We start from the raw sequence: 16823 nt of genomic DNA on the forward strand, positions 1-16823 counted from the left end.
GCACACTGGTTCGGTCTGAGGATCCCTGCTGAAAACAACAGGGCGAGAACCCTCCCTAGCCCTGTGCAGGGAGCTCCGGGCAAGGAGCACAGGCTGCGTGAGTTACCCTGCCCGAGCACCCCTGGGCACCTTTTTTGTAACTTCTCTGCTTTGGAAGCTCTACCTACTATTTGTTGTACACTTGGGTTTCGCCCCAACCCTTCCCGCTCAGTCTTGCTTTGCCATGTCCTCCCTGCACAGCCAGAGGGTGCGAGAGCCTGAGCGTGGAAGAAGCCCCGTTCCCCAGACTGGGCAGCGAGGAGGAGCTGGGAGCCTTCCTGCCGGCTCACTGATACCAAACGCTCAGGGGAGATGCACGGGACTGCCAAGGATGCAAGCTGCAGTCGAACTGGGTGCCTCTAAAGGAAGAGAAGAATCAAACCTATTAAACCTATTAAATGTGGAAGAGCCAGATACTTAACTATGCTGCAGAACCAGGTGTGTTAGCTCATGCCAACTCCCATTGCCAAAGGGGCAATGGGAACAGAGCAGAGGCAGTGTTTTCTTTTAAATTTGGAAGTGAAAGGGAGAAAGTAAACTTGCATGGAGCCTGGGGATGGGGTGAAGATGATGAGAGGTTGGCGTAATTGGGTTTCTTTCCTCTGCAAGTTGCAAATGAACAATTATGGCTGAGAATATTTGAAATAAAATTACTGGGACCTGTCACCAGTTGATTGACCTCTGTACAGGCATCTCATTGAATGAGGAGCATGACTGGAGTCTTGACTATACCAAGCCATTAAGGATCTAATGGCATTTAGCGTAGATGGGAATTCACAGGGACAAGGGCCCTGGAAACATTTTGGCATATCCTGCCTTTTTCTTTACAGGTTCTAGTAGACGCAGTCTTAAAGTTGCTACAGGTGTCCTATGCCATCCCAGAGCCATCTGCCTGTCAGGGATGAGCAGAACTCATCTGAACGGTGAAACACGACATGTTTCCTTTATCACTGTGATGTAAATGAGAACATAAGTTTCTGAGTAGCTACCGTCAGAAAGCAAGAATACCTGTGAAGCAGGCTTTGAAAAGAAGCAAGAGTTATCGGTAACTCAAATGATAGATCTGTAGTCTCAAACAAGTGGTTAGGCAATGGTACAGGGATAAATCTCAGAGAAACCTAAGCAAGTCTCAATCTTTGTCCTTTCCTCTATTGTTCTGGAATACAAAGGCTTTCTTACAAGCTTTAAGTCTTAATTCTGCAACAAGTATTTCCCGCTATTCACAGCAATAAGCTTCATTCAGCACATGCCTGTCTCCAGAGGCAGGAGCAGCTGAAGAGATGGACTGAGCAAGTGATGCACGTGCTCAGGTCAGCGTCGAACAAAACGAACCGCGCTCCCACGGATGACTTGCAAGCACCACAGGTCTCACCGCAGCTACAGTTAGAGGAGATTGCAGGAGAACAGAGAGGAGAAGATGACTCCCTAGGATCAAACAAGGTTTTTTGGCTTCACTTCAGAAAGGTTACAAGATGGTTTTCCTTTTATGCATGTGGGAGAGTAAGTGCTGCACAGGGAAAGGGTGCAGGAAGGCTGGTCATGCTGCAGCACAGCGGAGTCAAAGAGACCATGAAAAATAAAAAAGCGAAATACGGTGTTACACTGTGGTTCATTTTTCTGTGATGGGAAATATTAAGAATGTATAGTCTGAGGGCTCCATTTAATCCTTACGCCTATGTAGGCAGTTGCTTTATAAAGATGTTTTTCACTATCATAAATAACCTTTGGAGTCGAACGGGGGAAAGCCCTCAAGTAATTATTCTCCACCTGCTTGTGGACTGAATTTACAGTGGGCAATTTCAGGAGACGTGGCCCTGAGCTTTCCTCTGCTGTGTTTGATGTCTCAAACCTGCAGACCAAGTAAATAATTTGATTCCATTTATTGGACAAATTTAGAGGTCAAAGCTGACAAGCCTTCAAGACCACACAGGTTTCCTCCTTGGAAGCCAAACAGTGGAATGTGCCTTTCAGATACTGCAGGGAAGAGCCTTCATCCCCTGACATATTTCCATCAGCAAGGTTTGAGAGCTTGCAGCAGCAGTTTTATGATGTGTTGGCAGTTTTTTCTACCTAACGGGTATGTGTTGAAAGTTTAAGGGAACTGATAGTTGATATGATTGGGTATTATGGAACAACATTACGTTCCTACCCAGCTATCCATGCCACAGCCAGTCCCACCGCATCTGTCCTTGACAGTAGTAGTTATAAACTTTAAGGGTATTTGTTATTTTGCAGTAGCAAATAAAACAAAGAACCGATTTGTATCTAAAAGAACTACTGCCCTGGCTTCAAACTGTGCAGCAGTGCAAAATTGTGGAGAGTTTGGCTTGTTTCACACAGCCCTAAGAAAATAAAAGCAAGCAATGAATAGAAATAAACTTCAGTACATAGGTCTTATACAAAAAACACTAACTTCCTTGTCTCTAAAAGTATTCCATCAGATGCATTTACAGACCGATATATTCACCTCCATGATTAAAATGTGTGGCAAAAAAAAAAAAATAATCAGAACTTTTAATTCATAATTGTAGATAGTCAGGACAGGCACTGCTGCTCAGTGCAATTCAGCACAATCAAAATTAAAGCTGCAAACCTTGTGACCTATGTCATAACCAAAGCAGCCTGGATTTAAAATCTCTGGTTCACCCAACGAACAAATGGAAAAGCAGGATTTATGTGCAGTCCTTACATGGAAAACAGCATAGAAGAACAGTAGCAAGTTGTTAGCACTATAAAAAGACAAAGAAGTGAAATTTGGGGGGGTGGAGTGTGTGTGTAGTTCAGTTAGTTATCTACAGCCTGCTCCACCAGAAAGGCAAGCTAATTGAAATATTTTGATTTGTGCAGATTAGTAAACTTAAAAGATGAAAAACTAGTCTGCTTTCCAGAATATTTTTGCTAAATGCAAAGCACAGGCACCGCAACCCTGGCCTGCAGAGCTCTCCCACAGCAGTGGTGCGGGATGCTGAGGGGCAGCCCCTGCTCCAGCATGGCATCGCCAGTGCCAGGTGGGGGCTGGGCACCTTCCAGCCTGCACTGTGCGGGAAAGGAGGGCAAAGATCAAGGTTTATTTCTAAAGAAGAAAAAAGGGGGGAAGACTCAACAGATTCACACAGTGCAGCTGGAGGAGTCTCGCTATGAACTGACTTCCTTTAGAGCTGGAATTAAAGCCATTGCATGGAAGCACTTTGGCAGAGCATCTTCGTGCTCCATGAAGTTCTTCTATTCAAACCCTTTACAGGGCGATACCCCCAAACTCTGTCAGATTCTTCTATTCAAATGCTTTACACAGTGTTACCCCCCCTCTATTGGGTTCTTGCTACCCGAGCAGTTTACAGGGATTATTACATCATGGTACCAATCTTGCAACACATCGCATCAAGTGCTCACTCTCAAATGTATTTTCTGTTTCTTTAGCAGCTCTGCAAAAGCAGAGCAAAGTGTTTCTCACATGGAAAGGCAAGTACAGAATTCAGGCAGTTTGATGCAACAAGAATTAAGACGTGAAGGAGAACGCCTGCTGCTGTGCGTTGAAGCCCTTCACCAGCCAAGGGCCACCTCGCAGCGGCCGCTCAGCGCATCCCAGCGCGGGCAGGACCCGCACACCCCGGCCCTGCGCCCCCGCGCAGGCAGCCGCGCAGCGGGGGAGGGGCCGCCCAGCCGCCCTCTCCATTGGCTGCGCCCGGGGGCGAGCGCGGCCTCCTGAGCGGGCGCGCAAATAAAGAGTGCACCTGCGGCGGCACCTGGACGGGGCAGAGCTCCTCCTCCGCGCCCCACCACCTCCGCGTTGTTCTAACCCTCCCTGCGCTTTTTTTGTGCAAGGCGTGCAGCACCCCTCCGCCGCTGCATCACTGCCGGCCGGGCCGGGCAGCCCAGCGCTCGGTGCCACCCGCACAAGGACCATTCCCTCACGCCGTTCCACCACCCCTGGGATTCTGTTCACAAGGCGGCTGGAAAAGACGACAAGAAGTAGCCCCTGAGTGTATTTATTTACCAGCTGATTTATTTTAGTTTGTCTACCTAGGTTTTTGTTTGCTTTGTTTTTGTTTTTTTGTTGTGGTTTTTTTTTTTTAATATATATTTTTTTCGTTTTGGTTTAAAGTTAAGTAAAGCGGTTGCAAGACAGGATTGGTACCTAGCTAACCAAGACAGGTGAGTGAACAGCACGACCACGTGTCCTTATATCTTCCCTAAAACTCTGGTGAACTGGGGGAGCGCTGTGGCTGGGAGTCGCTTTGTGTAAAGGTGGTTTCTTTGGAAGGCTGCTGCATTGGCGAGAAGATGCAGGATGCTGTAACGATGTCACTCATCCCACAGAAGCGCTGCTCGTTCCCTATGAACATCAACACAGCTGCCCTTTGCTTATTGGAAACTGAGGCCAGGAAACAGCTTTTAAAAGGAAAAGCGCAAGCTTCTTAAACATTTTCTATGGTATTTTAAGTCATAGTTATAGCAAAGTTACTCAAAGCAGCAACTGGTGATACATGGAAAGTTATTTCCTAAACTGGTGGGAATTATGTGGTTTGCACTGGTCTTTAAAAGAACAGTGTAATTCAATTAGAACCCAGGGAGTTGCTCTGGAATTACACTAGTGGAATGAACACCTCATTTGAGCTGCCTTCTCAACTACCATTTGTAAGAACTTAGCTTAGTTTCAATCAGTTGATTCTTCTCTTGATTTTCTATGCAAATCACTTGAAATATGCTCTCTTACCTATCCAGAGATATCAAGAAGTAAAATATTCAAGAAAGTAGTGATACGGAGGATGGGTGGTTCTTTTAGAAAATTTTAATTTGCTTTAGTTTGGCACATTTGCTAAGGTCTTTGAAGTCCAAAAGTCCCATGCTGCTATTCTAATTCAGCATATATGGATGCTCGATGCTCAAGGATTGGGCTAGGCAAGCGCTCTCCCAAAAGCCAGAGCTGATCCCTGGGATTGGGGGGGGGGGGGGGGAGGAGGGCAGCATGCTCAGGCTGCTTACACACACCCCCCCCCCTCCCTGGCCCTTCTGTGGATGTTTGGTTAATGCTATTGCATTCCAGCAAGAGAGAAATCCAAAGGCCTTCTCACTCACTTTTAAAAGGGAATCATGACCTCTGTCAATTACTCCAGCTACTGCTGTGAAACCACGTTCCTCTCTGAGCGCAATGCACAGGTGTAAAGCCAACTACAAATTCAACTTCTATGTTGTAAAACTTGCCCAAAAATCAAGAGTAACACAAAACTGTTTTCCCTTTAAAAATGAATCGTGATAATTTCAAGTAAAGGCTTTGGGAAAACATGAGGGTAATGCTGGCGTACAGCAGAGAAATGGAAATCCCTAAATGAGCTACAGAACATGCTTTGAGTAGGAGTGTTTCCTAGGAAAAGCCCAAGCAAAGGTCCACCTGGGTTGGGGGGGGCTGCAGGAGAGCATTGCCTCTGGACGTCACACGTGTCAGATCTGAGCTTCAGAAAGCAGTTTTTGACTTATGCTTAATTTTAAACACAAGATGTTTCACTGTAGACAAGTTACTCTGTACCTTTCTAGCCAGGACTGAGTGACTGGCGCTGTGGGTGCAGGCAGGGCGTTGCACCAAAGGTACTAAGGGCTTGAAATCACCGGGCCTAACACAAAGCCCATTTAATGTAACAAATGCAATGAGCATCCATATCTCTCAATTCCCCTATAGACAAAAGAAATATAGAAACATTTGCTAACTTTAAAGTTCAGAGAAGTCCAGTTCAATTTTGTCTGACCTTCAGTGAAAGGTTTGCCACTTCTGAGGATACAGCAGACCTTTGCTGTTGCTCAGGTAGATGCAAAAGACCACAGCCTGACTCTCAAACTTCTCCCCAGAGAGAAGCAAAAAACAAGTTTTATCTCATTAAAAGGTTGGAAAGAACAAAAAAAAAAAAAAAAAAAACCTCAACCAACCTCTTACTAGTAACCTTTAATTTACTTTAAATTGGTTGTTTAAGACTGAAGGGTAGTTAGCTGTTGGAGGTGGGTCCCTGGAGCTTGTCTTTCAAGTTTATTACCATTGTTTTAATGTAAGATTTTGTCGATAAGCACCTTTTATTAATAATCTGAGCTGTTCCTGAAGGAAGCCGAAGCCAAAGCCAGCCTTGCTGCTGTTTATTTTCTCTCCTGGGCATACTGGCTTTCTGAATTCCAGGCACGAAGTGGTTAATAGCTGGAAGCTGTGCATTAGGCATTTATGGTGCTAAAGCCCGTTGTAACTTGCCTGATAAAAGGCATTTCAAATAAGCCAGGATTGCATAGAGGAATTTCAGTTGATGGGTTCCTGCCTAGGCCACCCTTTCTCAGGACTTACCCAAAAGCTTTTAACATGTCTTGACAAAATGAAGGGAGAGGCTTCAACGCAGCAACAGGCAGCAGGTTTATATTTAAAAACAAAAGGGAAAGAGAATATCCTAAACTATTTGTTCTGTTAAACCCTCTATCAGCACCTCCCTAGTAGGAGATTTTGTGGGTTAGTTTTTTGGGGTGGGGTGTTGGGTTTGGTTTTGGTTGGGTTTGGTTTTGGTTTTTTTTGTTGGGGGTTTTGTTTTTTGTTTGTTTGTTGTTGTTTTTTTTAAGTACAGGCAAGCATTTCAGTTCACCTTCAAGTTTTTGCATCCTAACCTATCTTTTCCCAAGCTGCAAAGTACAAGCAAATTAAAAGTTGAAATCTTAAATTATCCAAGTGCATGGGAGAGCTGCCAGAACATGTCGCTGCTCAGAACTGGACCCTTCATTCCATTAGGCACTTTGAGAGTCACAGTTTTTCCATTCTTTAGATGAGAAGCAGCATGCAATGCTAAGTGTATGCATTATATTCAGACTTCAGTATTAATTTCACAGATGAAAACAGGACATAACTGAAACAAGTAAGATACTTCAATCTATAATCAGATTCCTTCGCAAGGATCACAGAAACATCTTTACTGCATAGATGCAGGGATGGGTTGAGCTGGGGTTTTGTGGGGAGAGTATTTCTCACAGTCTTCGTTTTCTTTATTTTCGTCTTTTTCACAGATTGGAAGTTCTTTGGAAGAGGCTGCACATCTTTTAGAGGGTTTGGACAGAGCTTAGCTTAACTATTTGAATCTTCATAGTGCCTTAGGGCAATCCCATAATATGCATAATCCATTTCACAGATGCACCAAGGCATGTGCATGAGCAGCAGCAGCCGGCAGTGCTGTGTTGGGACAAGTGATGCGTTCCTTGCTCTGCTCTCTGCCCATGCTTTACAAGAAGCCTGAAGAGAGCAGACTCCAATTACCACATCATGTGGGGCTGTGACTAAGAAAGATTATTTCTCCCCTATCTAGGCTAAAGGGAAGTAGTAGCTTAACACATTATTGTTATTGCCGAAGGTCTTTAAAAAGAACCCGCACGTAGAAGGAAATTGCCTACTGGCATTCTTCGGCTTTTGCAGATTCAGGGGTTTCAGGCCAGAAGAGACTATGGTGATTATCTTGTTGGACCTCCCTTGTAAAAGCCATAAAAACTGAAACCCTTGAGCATTTAATTTGGAGAAGCTCCTAATAGTTTAATACCTTCAAAAGATGGGGAATTGCTATATCCTTTGGTAAGTTGTTCCCACAGTTAACATTACAAAGCATACCTGGCTACTTTGTTACAGGCTAAAATTGAAGTAGATGAAAAAAAAAATCAGGGATAAGGGGGAAAAAGAGCAAATGAAAGTTTCAGTGCATAGCATCCCCGTGACCACTGATCGTGGAGTTTCACTCCTACGTAAGATTCAAACATCTCAGGTGTACCAGCTGTGCTCCCCCCTAAAAGGTACGTTAATATGCGATAAACTCGCCTGCGTTTTCCGCGTGAAATGAGGACGATCCATGGGTTCTGTTGTCCTTCATTCCACCGGAGTCTGTCTCGTACCTAACCAGATTTCAGTGGAGTGAAGCACAAGAGACATGGAGATGAATCAGCAACAAGAGGAACCGCTTCCCACTGACAGAGAAGGGCAACTGCATGGAAGTGTGGACACACCAGGCATCTAAACAGAGGTTGAGCACGCGGGGTGAACGGAGAGCACCTGGGCATTTTAGCGACCTGAATATGTTTTTGAAGGTCTCCAGTAAGAATCCCATTTTGAAAATGTACTTACTTTCTGCTTAACATACAAAGATTAAAAGTCTACAGAGACCACAAGCTGCTTCTGGAAGGCTTAAATACATTATTAGCAGGAAATTAAACACTAATGTGGATAAATTAGACATGTAACCTCATTGCTTTCAGTCATCTTCCTTCTAGGCTGCTACAGCCAGTGAAGAAACCAGAATGCAACCTCGTTTCAGCACATGGGCACTGGTCTGCATTCCCTTGAGGGACTTTCTCTAAAGAATCACACCAGCAATGCCTGCTTCCTTCCAACTCTCCTGCCACACTGCCTTCAGAATCTGGCAAAACTCCATTAAAATTTTAGACCCATTTATTTTGTAATAAAATGAGTGTAAATAAGATTTAAGTTGAGGGGGAATTTAGATTTTTCAGGCTGAGCATGAGATAGATCTTTTAAGGTGTCAGTGTAAATTCCTTGAAGGTTAATGCAGTTAAGTATATTTGATGCATGAAAGTGTCACATCTAACACTAATCATTCACCAATTTGTAATTGCCTTTTCAAAGTCCTCACCTCCCCGAGACGAACGCCCCCAAAAAAATGAGGTCTGGTGAATTTAAAACAAAAATCAAATAACGCCCTCCTACCATCAGGACATATTATTTGCCTTGATAGATTTAGTACCAGATTTCAAGAATTTATCATCCTGAATTATTTCTCAGCTGCCTGCCTAATCCTTCTTTCCCCCTCCCCCTTCTATTTGACTGATTTTAAAAGCATTCAAAAACTACTTGCTGATGGCTTTTCTTAACACACACAGACCACTGAAGGGCTTGCTCCCTTGAAAGCCAACAGCCAGCGTCCACGTGCAGTGCTGCTGAGCTCTTCCAGGCAGCACTGGAAGTTATCAACAACAGCAACTGGAAGTTATCTGACATTTATTTCCAGGCTCATTCTTAAGCCCGAGATGGGGGGGTGGGGGTGGGTGTTCATTATCATACAAAAAAATTATTTCTCTGCTTAGTGTTAAAGTTACACTCTATTTCAAACCGAATCATCACAATAACAGGACCACAACGTATTTTCAAATCTGAGTCTAGCCAACCTTGTACTGTTTCAGTTTTCTGTACTTTTTATCTATTCATCTAACACCCCATCTCTGTAGGTATCTTGAAATACAAAGCAAAACAAACAAGTTCCATATCTTTTCCCAAGGTATTTTTTTCAGGGCATCCCCAAACAACCAAAACCTTAACAAGCCATTCCTTAAAGTTCTGGTGGTAATTGGTGGTGGAGGGTAACAAGAACAGTGGCAGCAAATTGCAAGTTTTTTTAGCAAGACAAAGAGTGAGCACATGAGAGTGTCAAGCATAAGCAGATGAAAAAATGCATAAGTTTGTCTATTTACCAGTTAAGGGTAATAAAATAAGGGTACCTACCTTCCCACTGCCTGGGCAGCAACAGGTCCCGAGGGCAGGACTCCACGCTGGGAAGCTGCTTGGCTGTGCCATAGGTCCCTGAAGCACAATACAGCACTCGCCGCCTTCTCGCCCTTCCCACCCTGGCTGGCATCAGCTTCCCAGGCGTAAGAGGTCTTCATTTGTAGGGCACCGTGAGCTCTACGGATCAAGACAGAAATATAGTTGGGAATTAGTGATATGCTCGGGAATATTTACAGCGCTACAAGTAATGCATCACTTTGCCATTTGTTCTTTTTTCCTCCACATGAAGGACATTTTGGCTAACAGCTTTCCATACATTAAAGGAATGAATATAATGAGACCAGACAAAGTGCCAGAGCACACATTGCTATGGACAAGTCTTAGTCAATACACTGTGCAGTTAGCAAAACTCCTTTAAGGGATGACAGGCGCTATGTAAATACAAGCTCATTATCAAAGGAACCATGGCTTGCTGCTCACACTGATGTAGCACCAGAGGAAAAAAAACCACCACCTCAAGTTACTCTTTAGAGTAATACATAGTCTAAAGGCTGACTATTTCCAAGCCTTAGAAAGCAATTAATAGTACAGAACTGGCAATTCAGACAAAAAAAAAAACCACCAACAACTTACTTCCAGGCAACAGGAATGAGATTGAAGCAAAACAGTGAAAGTACCACCAGCCACTAGCCTTCCAAATGTGTGAGTGAAGCTGCTCCTTGGGGCTACCAGCACTGGTACTTGAGGCATTGTATTAAGCCTATACTTATCAAAGGGGCTTCTATTAACACCAGGTACACCCATACAGAGAAACCAGTGCTTTCCCAATTGCTTTACTCCCCACTCACTCTTCCCAATTTGCAGGCTCACAACACCACAAAGTTCACAGGCACAGAAGAACTTAAAACCCAGAGCCCTCTCCTGCTGGTATTTGTGAATCCCAAGCCCTGAGTAGGGTCTGTCACTGCAACCTGGTGCTGGGAGACTGGAGAAGCCCATTAAAATGGGTTGATTTGGAGCACAATTGTTTGAAATGTTGGTTACCAACAGGCTCAGCATTAACTTCACAGAGTACAGACTATAAGCTGGACAAATGTGGTAGCCAAGCCTCCCAAGTGACACCTCTCTCTGGAAAAGGGCATGTTAGCAAGAGCAGGAGCCGTGCCAGCAGCTTTGACTTCAAAGAGCATTTCTTGAACTCCCACTACAAAGACCCACAAGCCACCGACAAGTACTTCGACGCTGGTGGCTTCCACCACGTGCTTTGCGACCCAGAGCTGCTCCGCTCCCAGAAAGGGCTTGGGCACAGAAACCACGGCACAGTCCCCTGCACCTGTGACTCATCTGCTGTGTTGAGGGGGACTAAAATAAAAACCTCAAGCATGGCACAGTTGGAAAAAGATTACCACCAATAACTACCCCAAGCAGGGCAGTGCTTTCACTTAAGACTCATTTACTGGGGAGCGCAAAAGCAGCAAGTGCACAGCCACACCAGCTCCCCTGTCAAAAACTAAGACATAAGCTGAGGGGTGCCTGAAATGGCACAAAATCAGCAAAATATCTGTCCTTTTTGACTCTTTCCCATAGGGAAAAAGAGGAGAAATAATACTACTGAGCTGAATGCCCAGGGAGACAGACAGCTAGAAAAGGCAGAAGTTCTCAGCCTTTTTAATAGTTACATTTCAGTGTTGTGCCTCAATTCCTTACCTAAAGTCAGTTTTCATTCAGTAGGCAGCTAGACCAAGGCACCCTCCCAACAAACCTTACAGCCCTTCAAGGCGCTTCAAACAAACGATGCCTTGTGGCTGGTGGTAACTTCGCAGAGCTCTGAAGCAGAGGGGAGGCTGGATAAGAGGCCCTTTAGAAACCCTTTACAAATGTAGATTTGATTGACTGACTGATTGAACTTAATTGCAGGCATTCTCTTAATTGTACACTTAATTACTGACACTGTGTCAAAAGATTTCTGATGCAGCACCTGGAGGATAACCTTGCAAGTGCCAGTCAAAGCCAGCTGCACAAGACATCAGGGAGGTGCCACATATTGCTACAGCTTGGAAAGGGAAAAATCATAATATTTTAATAATATACAATTAGGGTTTCACCCACTCTCAAACACGCGTGTGCACACACACACAATCACAAATCTTTTTGCAGGGAGGGCATCTAATACAGCAGGAAGAGAAAAGGAACAAAGAGCGATAATTATGGGACCATGTGACAGTTCCACCCTTTTGTGGTCCCTCCTAATATCTACAGTGTTGTGAGCCGAGGGGGAGGGCAGTATGCCATTGGGTTTGGCAGGAGCGATACAGCTGCTGGCCACTCTCTATTTAGTAACTCCAGATTTTGCATGTTAAAATTGTAACCAGAAATAAAACCCATGAGATTTGTTCAAAGGTTAAAACTCTGAATATTCTCGGCAGTGATTTTGGGTCACTGCAGGTCCTCCTGAAAACAGCTATGCATGGAGTAAAGATAACAGCATTCTTACTGTTTGTAATAAGAAGTGTCTGCAGGAACCTTGCGATTACGGCTCCTACACTTCTCTATAGACGCATCAGTATTTTAGTGAATGCAAAGCTTAAAGCCATGTTAGAATAGCTTGTACGTATAATGTGTATGGTGCACAAATAAGCAGAAACTAATCTGGATGTGTGCATTTTTCCTCATAATATTTTTAGTGATAAAGTCACATTTACAAAATCTCATTATTAACTAGATGTGCTAGTCCATAAAAAAAAAAAAAGTAGCTGCAGGGTATTAGAGATACTTGCACTACTACTGCATGCAAATCATTGTGGGAATCACAATATCATCAGCATGTTTATCCTCACTACGTTTCCAAGCAGTAGCTCTATTATACCTGCTGAGGGTCTGAGCACAAAGACTGACCGACCTCTAATTCTTATCTGGGTCTTCAAAAGATTTCCTGGCCAGCAGCCAGCTCAGGCCACCTACAAGCTCTGTGGCAGAACCGGAGCCAAGCCCTGGGCTAGTGACCAAGGGAGGGATAACTGAAGGTAACGTCACCCTTACAGCAGTGACCCCCAGGAAGATTTTTAGGGTCATCCCAGAGCCCCACGCTGCCTGGCTGCACTTCCCATGCACACAGAGCTATGAACATTTCTGCTTGGGGCATCATGAAGGAGGTGACTTGCTGCCCTTGCAACATGTCCTGCCTGCCAACATGCAGCCCAGCAGACCCCCACGTGTTCAGAGGTCCGAGAGGAGGGCAGCAGCCTCAGGTCAGTTATTGCAAGGGGGTCACAGATGCAGCAACTGGGACATGCAGCACCAGGAAGGCTGGAGCCACCCACAGCAGCAAGACCCCTGTGTTAGGGAGGGGGAGGCAGCAGCTGAGCACCAAGTGAAAGGCAACGAGGCCTTGAGACATGAGGATCAGAGGGAAGCTGAATGACGGCAAGTGGGATAAAGAGGGAAGGATGCCTATTGCAAGGCGCAGCAGAGCCTGCAGTGGTGTCTACCATCTGGTTTCCTGCCCTTGAACCCACTCTCTGCACCCAGGCAGATGCAGCAGTTGCTCATAGATCTCATGCAAGGCCATGACAAAGAGGCACCAAAACTATGAATTACAGATTGACAGCTTCAGAAAGACGTTGAGAGAGAGAGAAAAAGTTAAATCTGTTGGAACACTGATTACAGGTTATTGTTTCAGTAGCTGGATCTCCCTCTGAAGCACCTCTTAGTCTGGAAAAGCAACAGAAACTGGCATAATTTCTGCTCCTGTGGGGTCAGAAAGTCTGGAATAGTCTGGATACACAGGCCTCGTTAGAAAAAGTAACATCCTCCAGAAAATAGTAGCTATGGATTTTAAACATCTCAGAAAAAAAATCAGGGCTATACAATATACAGGCTATCAAAGACCCTATAAATACAGCCAGCTCAGGCACTGATGCATAGCTACATTCCTCTGGGAAAAAAAAACAAACACAAAACAATAGAAAAACAGTATACTAAAACTGTACAGACAACTAGCAGAGAAGATCAGAATTGGTTTACACTCACATAAATGCAGTTTGTTGAAAACACCTGGAGTCTCGTTAATTTACCTGTGACATGTTGCTACACTTAATTGCCTTTGACAATTAGTAACATTTCAACACCTCCTTTAATGGCCCAATTATGAGAACACTTGTCTTCTGCAGTAGATAGAAGAAAATAGATGGGTGAACCTCCAATGCAAAACTCCTCTGCAGGTATTTTAATGAAGAACTTAAAAACAAACCCCAAAGTGGCCATTCGGATTTTGCTTGGCTCACTGCCGGCAGGCGAGCCCCGCACTCTGCTCTCTGGCCGAGCCCCTCCTGGTGCTGGGCTGTGACAGCTGCTGCTCTGAGGACAGCACTGTGAAATTAATTACAGGGAAAAGCACCGAGCATTTGCCTCCCTCCATTTCTCGCACTTGATGTTTTATTGGTTATTTCTGTATGCTAAACTAGGTGCGTCCTTTGTAAAATAAATCCTGTTTCCAAACTGGGGGAAGCATGGTGGGCATAGGAACACAGGACCGCCTCTTCCAACTATGCAGGCTCCTGCTGTAACAGAAATCTCTTCAACTAAAACTTTGCAGAATTAGCTTTGATGAAACTCACCTGCAAGCACTGGCTGCAGTCTGGTGGCCATTCTCTCAGAAATAAGCATGCGCTACTTCAGGCTGGGCAGAAACGCTGGATTTGACAACTGTGTTGAGTGGAAGAGACTGGGGGAAGCTTGCTGCTGCTTGTAAATTTGAAAAGTCCCTGCTGATAAACACTGTAGAACTCAGATGTAAAGTGAGAGAGCGAGAGCAAGACTGACAGGTCCAGCCCCACACACAGTGCTACTGCTGGTAAACGCAAGTTCATTACTGGGCTCATTCTGCTCCAGCCGTGGAGGCAAATGAGCGCACTGCATAGACAGCCAGGTTTGGCTCATGGTTTCAGTTCTGCAACATGCATTAGGATTTTCTGTGCCTTCTCTTTTCCTCCCGCTCCACACACCCTTTCAAGATCAGTTCTTTCCCCAGAGACTCTCAGCTCAGCAGCGCGATTCATCCTCAAATTCCTGCAGCACTGTTGTCAACTCTCAATTCCCTTTCAGATCTCTGCTTCCTCCCTTTCACTTTGGTAGCTGCATTTATCCTCCTCTAGATTTATTTAGTCTTCTGAAGTATCTTGAGCTTCAGAGGTTTAAATTCTCCAGCAACATCAGTCACTGCAACCCCATAGATAGGGTCAGGCAAGTCTGACCTGCACCGCGCACGCCAGCAAAGGTTCCACAGAGAACTTTCCAGCCAGACCTGGCAGGGATGGTGGGTTCTCACACCAGCAGCATGACGACTGTTCTTTGGCATTTCCTTTTTAACAGCAGCTCTTAATTGGCTCAGGACATGATCCAGGTGCCGATGGGCATTTGCTGACCAGTTTGTGCCCACAGCTCAGATGACTGGAGAGCAGCGAGCACCGGCACAGCCCCAGCAAGCCGGATGGGGCCACGCTCACACTCCAATTTCATCCCTTTGGTGTAGTTTTAGCTGCGGGCAAAGCCTCTGTGGGATCCACCAGCCAAAACCAGGGTGCAACTGTCACGACCCTCTGTTGTTATTCCTCTTTCTCCCGTTTCCTCAGCCTCTGCCGGTATTTTCCCTGCTGGATGTTTTCTTGACAAGCGAGCCAATGCCAAGGGCAGCTTCTTCCGTTCTCGCTGCAGGACAACATCTCCGAGAAGGAAGGGGATCCTGCCTCGCTCACAGGGATCACCGTTTGCTTCCTCTCACTGGAGCCGTACAAACCAGGAACAAGCCAGAAGAAAGCTCACCAGCCACAAAGCTAAGCCAGACTGGTTCCTCCCAAAGAGCCAGTGTAGCCTTAACGCTGGATAGATTTCACAAATAAAACAGTGTTTTATTAAACTATTACATTTTGATTGAATAGCATTTGGACTACATAGGAGCAGACATATTCCTGAAAGTAATTGGTTTTCCACATCTGCTTTCCTTTCTAATTGGACTAATTACTTCAGTGTAGGATCATGTTCACTACTCTCCAGAAAGCAAGAAACCTTGATTTACAGTGAGAAGAGCAGCAATTAGAGAGAATTAATTCATACGGCAACATCTAAATAAATCATATTATGAGAAGACAGCAATGTAATTATTGTGACTGGTGACTCCCTTGTGGAGAAACATCATCCTTAAGCCTAAATCAAGCAGCTCTGCTCTCCAAGGAATCCACCACAGCTCCTCCAATTTCACAGAGCATGTACTACCAATTTTATTTTTAAGACCTAATTGAGGTGCCTTGTCAAAAACAATAGGGTTTAACACTCCTCAGGCAGCTGAGAAAAAAAAACAATCAAATCCTTGACAACTCCATGTTTGTCCTCAGAATCGAATGTGTGTTCAACAGCCATAGATAACATATGCCAACAGCAGCTTCCAATCAAAGTTACCTGAATTTTACGGGTGTAATGCCCTCCACAACGAGCCAGGCTTTTCCTACCCCCAACGCAGCCCGCACCAGCCAGATGGCCGATTAAGAGGCTCAGATCATGAACTACAGGGCTGCAGAAGATGTTCCTGCTCCACACATTGATCATTTATCTTCCTACTTCTACATTAGCAGTCTGGTCCTACCTTCTCCATGGTGATGAGACATGTCTTTGCTACTTTGGCAGGCAGTGAAAGCCATTTAGCCAAGGCAGAGCTCCTTCATCTGCTTGTTATTAGTTGTCCTTAACATTACTCTCACTCAGTCACTGGGAACTTTGGTGCTCCTTTTACAAATGCTTTCTGCTACGGAAAACGCTACCTTCTTCTCTTACTGTTCATGCACTTCCAGGGAAAAAAAAAAAAAAAAAAAAAAAAAAAAAAAAAAAAACCAAAACAAAACACAAAACACAAAACCAATGCCCTCTTTGGGCATGAGAAGGAGCACACGTCCACACATGAACCAGACAGCACCGATTTTTCTGTGCAGGAACACCATGGCTTAGAGTTTGCCATACCAAGAGCTGGCTCTGAGGACAGAGGCAGACTAACCCAGCATTCCACCTCAGTTAATTAGTTGTCTTAAGATGGTTCTACTTCCAGGACGTGTCTCTGTACGACTTGCCCTCTGAATCAGTAGTGGGCATTCCCCATTTCAGACACACTTGCTACTTTCACACGTTAGTCACATCATCTTACACTATCATGACATGCATAAGCATGACAAGAATTAGCATAATATGATGTTATACTTTATGTCCACAACCTGACACATCG

General features: G+C 44.8%; 1 protein-coding gene across 1 annotated transcript in view; it reads right to left on the reverse strand.

The window, feature by feature from the left end:
* Nucleotides 1-16823, reverse strand: part of PLXNA2 (plexin A2) — a 509765-nt gene that overhangs the window by 475054 nt on the left and 17888 nt on the right. Inside the window, exon 2 of the mRNA XM_080367686.1 lies at nt 9554-9733. The gene's annotated coding sequence lies outside the window, so the exon portion shown is untranslated. The remainder of the gene's footprint in view (nt 1-9553; nt 9734-16823) is intronic.

The sequence above is a fragment of the Falco punctatus genome (assembly GCF_963210335.1).
Source record: "Falco punctatus genome assembly, chromosome: 17".
NCBI lineage: Eukaryota > Metazoa > Chordata > Aves > Falconiformes > Falconidae > Falco > Falco punctatus.